The 6,894-nt window shown below is 37.6% G+C and overlaps 1 protein-coding gene across 2 annotated transcripts in view; it reads left to right on the forward strand.

The window, feature by feature from the left end:
* The window catches only part of LOC102011439 (interferon-inducible GTPase 1-like), a 25,607-nt gene that overhangs the window by 16,064 nt on the left and 2,649 nt on the right, over window positions 1-6,894 (forward strand). Inside the window, exon 1 of one of the 2 annotated variants that reach the window (XM_013512404.1) lies at window positions 6,413-6,435. The exons of the other annotated variant lie outside the window; for it this stretch is intronic. The gene's annotated coding sequence lies outside the window, so the exon portion shown is untranslated. Of the gene's footprint in view, window positions 1-6,412; window positions 6,436-6,894 lie in introns of those variants that run through there. 2 annotated transcript variants of the gene reach the window in all.

Below are 6,894 nucleotides of genomic sequence, written 5' to 3' on the forward strand. Positions count from 1 at the left end.
CCCCAGAGCTCAGACCCCTCCTACCAGCTGGTCCAACTGGAATGAAGAGGCCCAAGGCATACTCTGCCTTCTCCCTCTGGCCAGCCCATTATCTTCAAGGAGGAGCCCCACGTAATCATGACTATAAAGGAAAAAGTAAATAGCCTATTGCTGGACACTGGTGCTAGCCTCTCAGTCCTTCTTTTCAATCCTGGCCTTCCTTCCTGCCATCACACCTCAGTGAAAAGAGTCACTGATGAGGAGGTAATCCACTATTTTTCACAACCCTTGGGCTGTAACTACTTGTTAGCTCTTTCTTGCATATCTTTGTTTTCCTGAGAAACCACTTTGAAGATACCAACATGTATTGCAGCAGCCATTGATAATTTCCTACCAATCTGTCCATAAGTCTGTAATGTTTTTATCGTTCCTATGCTATTGTGTAAATGGATGTATGTTTAGTACTATGTGTTTTCAACAATAACCATTGAGAATAGTCAGTGATTATTTAATTTATCACTCATGTATAGCTCTATTTGTTTTCCCTGGAAACCACTTTGAAGAAACCAAAGTATAGTACAACAACCATGGATAATTTCCTACCATTTTTGTCTGTAACTCACTATTTGTCTATTTGTTTTCCTGAGAAACTATCTTGAAGATACCAATATGTAAAATAACAACCACTGATAATGTCCTACCACTTGGTCTGTAATTCGGTAAATTCCCCTATTACTACGTTATCCTTCTTTTACTCTTTTAAATAAATTTTTAAAAAAAGAAATTAAAACATTCATTTTATGGGAGTTGAGCTCAACAAAAGAGGAACGTAGAATGAAGGAGGAAAGAAGGGTTGGCCAGTGAGAACTAAGTTATAAACAGACTGGAGAAATATTTCCTTGTATTCTATTGTGCAATAGGTTGACAATAGAAATGATAATCTACTGTGTAGTACAAAAAAGGAGTTTGAATATTTACATCGCAAAGAAATGATGAACATTTGAGAAGATAGGAATGCATATCCTGATTTGAAAACTTTGCAATATACACACGTATCAAAAAATCATTGCAGGGCCAGGCATATAGCTCAGCAGCACAGTGCCTGCCCGGCAAGTGTAAGGTCCTGAGTTCGATTTCCAGTACAAAAAAAATCATTGTACCCCATAAATTACATAAAATTTCATACATTTCAATGTATCAATGAGCACATATGATATAATATAATACTTTAAAACAGTGTCTCTTTTTTGGTACTGGGAATTGAACTCAGGACATTTTGCTTGCCATACAGGCACTGTGCCACTGAGCTATCTCCCCAGCCCCTTTACTTTATATGTGAGTATAATCTCACCTTTTCATGGATCCAGACTCTGTTCTTCCCCTTCTAGCTTCCAAGCATACGTGGGGGAAAGAGAGCTTGAAGAACACTCCATAATATTCATTGTACAGAAATTTGTAAATATACGCCAACCTCTGATCTCATTCCCTACAAGATTTCTCAAAAGGGTCTTATTCCCATTTCCTAGCAATATACCTGGAGAAACCCCATCTCATTGTGGCAGAAAAATGAGTTCTAGTTCTATGCAATAAACTGTTGGGAAACTTAATCCAAGCCTTGTGATTACCTTTTCATCACCAATATAAGATTCATTCAAAGTTGAAATCCCTTTTGACAATGAGATTACCTTGCTTCCTTCAAAAATGAAAAAGGTGAGACTTTAGACTATCAAGAGACTATAAGTTTCAGATTTGCTTCTTTAAAATTGTTACATAAAGCCTACATCTTTCTTGTATTACTTCCTACTACATTCAGATCTGAACAATAATCATAATGGCTCAGGGCCCACAACTGGATTAATTAAACCTGTTTACAGATATGATAGGAGAGTGAGTATTTACTTCTTGATGCTTCACTCTTGTTAAAGGGACCAAAAAACTCCCTAAGCAGTATGGCAAGAAGGGTACTTTCTTCCCAGGCTTGTTTTGGTATCCTTCAGTTAGGACTTGTAATCCAGAAAATAACTCAAGACAATCGTCTCTCACTATTCAAAATTTTAACAGGCAAGATTTTTCTTGAGTAAAAAATCTAAAACAAGGATTACTAGTTTATTAAACAAGTTGGACATAATATGCTATAAACTAGGAGGAAAAGTTTTTTATTCCTTTCTCACACTTTCAGCCTTTTCTATAGGTTTCTTTCCCTGTGCTAAATGTTATTTTTGGTTGTCAACTCTTTTCTGTTTGTAGTTGTATAGTTAAGCAGTCTTGTATTGAATTTACACAAGTGAAGCCTCGTACATACCAATAAGTTAACATCTTATCCAAGTAAAGAGTACTTCCTTCTCTTAAGCCTAGACCTGAGCCAGTCTGACAGCATACTAGGTAAGGAGAGAGGGTGTTTTGATATGTTACTCTTGCTTCACAATTTTCTTCACTCCTCAAAACTATTATTTTGCTTTTGCTTTGTTCAAAAGTCTTAACTGTGATGTTAAAATGTAGATGTCCTTTTAAGCCAGGGTCCAAAATCCATGTCATTGAATATTTTTGTAATGGTAAGCAAGTTCAGACTTCTTACCATGCCCACTGATCTCAATGGTTCACTGTCCTGTCATTTCCTTTTCTGGGGCCTCATTTGAGCAGGAAGTTTACTTGGGTATAAGTCATTGAGATGGCTCAGTTCCAACCACATAGTACACTGTTCACTTTAGCCTTTACAAAACATAGTGCAACTATGTCCCATGAATCTCTAGAACTGTAGGTTCCTTAAATATTTTTTTCATTGCATACTGAACAATATAAGGAAGGTTTAAGTGCCAAATTCAATAACACAATATGGTGAAGGGATTTCATCTCCCTTACTCTATACAAATGATTTTCATGGAGCACTCTGGACTCGGTTGAGTAGAGCACACCATTCTCTCTTCATCCATGGATAAGTATGAGAAAACACTCAGTATTCTCTGCTAAGCTCCACATTGTCTTGGGACACTATATCTCCATAATTAATCTTCTTATATATATAATCTAATTATATATTCATACATATATATGAATCTAATCTAATTATATATTCATACATATATATGAATATATAATACATATGCACATTGGAAATTGGCACCAAGCTAAGATCTCAAGGGAAAATTGAACAGATCTCATCAGTTTCTATGTTAATAAGTCCAGAAGCCATCTTTAGGATGTAATTATCGTCTCTTAAACCCAGTCCTCAAACAACAGGAAAAGTTCCATTTGATGTGATATGACATAATCAAGTATATGCTTGGGCTACAAGACATTTATGAAGAATTTGCAAATTTTATATATATTTTTTCATCCTTTGTTTCAGATACATAATATATCCTTTAGGGAGCAAAGAATATGCATGTCTTTGTGGCACCTTAATCACTCATGTCTTACAGTTGAGGCAGAATTCATCAGTAAGTGTTCAAGTAGAGACTTCAGTGAAAGAAATTACAGCAAATTGGGCCAGGTTAAGCATATAAATAAAGAATAGTGAGGAACTTAGTTAGGAAGTGTGAGAAGGCTTTACCAACCCTTAGAAAGAAGATGAGAGAAGGAAATGCAATACTTTTATTAAGAAAATCCCCACAAGAACTCGAACAATTGACAGAGGCCACACAACAGGGATCATAAACAGTGATGGCTGCTGCTCCAGTCAGAAATGTGGCCCAAGCAGGGAGACAGCAAGGTAAGCCATGCCCTCACCTGTCTCTTAATTTTTTTTTTTTTATTTTATGGAAAAAGGGTAAAACAAAATTTCATAATAAAATAATAGGAGAGAGAAATTTCTGGAATATTCACACTCAAAGATTCCTTATTAACGAATGTCTTTGACTTAATTCTAACCAAAAAGTGCAATATTATTCTTCGTACATTTTCATTATATAGTGTTAACAAGCTTAGTTGCAAACAAATAAATTCTTAAGCTATAAAAAAATAACAGGAGAATAATAATAGTTAATGCATTACTTGTTGTTATCTTTAAAGTAGTTGCTCAGTGTGCAAGATATGGGCATAAAAATTTCTCCAACTGATATTAGCACACACCTTCCTTTCTAATGAGCTAAGAGACACTAATTGTATAACTGCCTTGTGTTTTTCCCTGTTCCCTACTGTCCTTTCCCCTTTCACCCATCCTAGTTCCTTTTTCCTTTTGAACATTTTCTTCCCATTGCACAATATCTATTGTGCATTTTAGACCTCATTTACTCCTTCAGTTCCTCACACCAGGGACACAATACAGTGTTTACACATATGAGCGTGATTTACGTCATTTATGAGTATGATTTTAAGTTGCATCTGTTTACCTTCAAAAGTCTCAAGTTTATCCTTTATAACTGAGTAATACTCCATTGTATAAAAATATCACATCTTTTTTATCCATTCCTCTGTTGATGGGCATTTGGGTTGTTTCCCAAGATTTAGCTATGACAAATTGTGCTGCTATAAACATGGGTGCACGTATATCACCACGGTATGATGTTTTTAATTCTTCTGGAAAAATTCCTAGATAGGGAATAACTGGATGAAGTGGGACCTCTAATCCTAGTTACTGAGGAATCTCCACACTGATTTCCAAAGTGATTGGACCAATCTACATTGCCACCAAGAGTGAAAAAGCATTCCTTTTTCCCCACAGCCTTTCCAGCATTTGTTGTTCATTGATTTCTTGATGGTAGCCATTCTTACTGGGGTGAGATGGAATCTCAGTGTTGTTTTAATATACATCTCTCAAATGACCAATGATGTTGAAAATTTTTTTCATGTATTTATTTGCCATTTGTATTTCTTCATCTGAGAAGTGTGCATTCATCTCAGATGCCCATTTTTGGATGGGGTCTTTGAATTTGGGGGATCTGATTTTCTCAATTCTTTATATGTTCTAGTTAGAAGTCCTTTGTCTGAGTGACAACTGGCTAACATTTTTTCAGACATTGTGGGTTTTCTTATCACTTTGTTGGTGATTTCTTTTGCTGTGCAAAAGCTTTTTAATAATATGAGAGCCACTTGTTCATTATTTGAAGTATTTCTCACGCAGTCTGGGTTTTGTTCTAAACTTTCTGCCTACACTTAGTCTCCAGGCTTTCTACCTACTTTCTCTTCCAGTAGATGTAGTCTCACTTGTCTCTTGTGCCATGCCCAGACACTTGGTGCCTCTCAGTGGCTGAATACTTTTGGAAGCCAGAAATGTGAGCCCACTGCTGATGTAGGCTACATAGCTGTCTGCCAGGGACTCAGAGCAGGCTGAAAAGATTAAGAAGGATGTGAAAGAGACAATGGAGAATAAACTCCTAAAGTTCCTGGTGCTCTCAGCCTGCTCTACCACCCAAATGAAAAAAATGGGCTTATTGATCTCTTATTTATGGAATGGAGAGTAGTCAGGGTGGTAGTTACTAGGGATGGGTAGGAGAGGGAAAATGGGTATTACTGGTCAAAGGATACAAAGTTTCAACTATGCAGTATGAACAAGTTCTGGAGGTCTAGTGTACAGCATGATTGTGATAATGAACAGTACTGTATTTTATACAGAAATTTGTTCTAAATGAAGCTATTTTAAGTATTTTCAATGCATACATGTTATAGTGGATACCTTGTATTAGCTTGAGGAATCTAGAAGCTTAACTAAGTAACTCAGCAGTTCTACATCCTGGAGTGAAAAGGACATGCCCTTACTGCTCTAGGATGCTGTTCATTGTGTCACCTTGAGAAGTTTAAAAGTTTAACTACGTGATTGAGGGGGCAGGGTCCTTACTTTGTAAACATCCTCAGTTTGTGGAAGAGGAGTGCACACAGGTGGTGTGGTGGTGGCCGGATAGTTGATATACAATATAAGGGAGGGAAAGAGGTCTGCTCCCCCTCCCCTCTTGCTCTTGCTTTGCTGTTTTCCACCGCCATGAACTGTTGCCCTCTGCCGTGCGCCACTCTGTCTTGGAGCCAGTTGATTATGGACTGAAACAGCCACAAACTGAACTAAATAAACCTTTCCTTCCTTAATTTTGGGTGTGGGGTGTGTTGTCCCAGCAATGAGAGAAAAGTAACCAAGACAATACACAAATGGTAACAATGTAGAGCCGATAGCTATGTCAGTTAGCTGAACTGTGATAGTCATTTCACAATGTGTTCATATGTCAAAGCATCAAGTTGTATCCCTTAATATATACAGCTTTTACATGCCAATGATATCTTAATAAAACTGTTGAACTAAATGATCTTTACATGGTGAACCTAAAGAGGAGAAGTTTCCTGTGTGGGTTTTCTGAAGGTCTTCCCTAACAAAAGCTGCCTTTCAAAAATGATTCTGTTAAAAGAAATTTTTTTTGGAGACAGGGTCTTGCTATGAAGTCCAGGCTGCCCTTGAACTCACTAAGTAGCCCAGGCTGGCCTCGAACTCACAGCAATCATCTTGCCTCAGCCTCCTGAGTGCTGGAGTTACAGGTATGTGCCACTATGCTTGGCCTGATTCTGTAAAATTAAATCACTTTTGAAACATAAAATGCCAGGGATATAGCTCAGCAGCACAGTCCCTGCCTGGCAAGTGCAAGGTCCTGAATTTGATTCTCGGTACCAAAAAAAAAAAAAAATTAAAAACAAGCAAGGGGGCAAAAGCCCAAAAACCCAACAACCCGGGAAGCCGAAGCTGGAAGATCATGAGTTCAAACCCAGTCTTGGCGATTGAGTGACTTAGCAAACCTTGTCTCAAAAAAAAAAATTAAAGGACTTGGGATGTAGCTCAGTGCGTGAAGACCCTGAGTCCAATCCCCAGTACCAAAATAAAATAAAACATTTTTTAAAATACCAGGCTAGGGGCTGGGGATTTAGCTCACCGGCAAAGCGCCTGCCTGGCAAGCACAAGGTCGTGAGTTCGGTTCCCGGTACCGGAGAAAAACCAAAAAA

Source organism: Chinchilla lanigera, unplaced genomic scaffold, assembly GCF_000276665.1.
Source record: "Chinchilla lanigera isolate Chin_1 unplaced genomic scaffold, ChiLan1.0 scaffold00014, whole genome shotgun sequence".
NCBI lineage: Eukaryota > Metazoa > Chordata > Mammalia > Rodentia > Chinchillidae > Chinchilla > Chinchilla lanigera.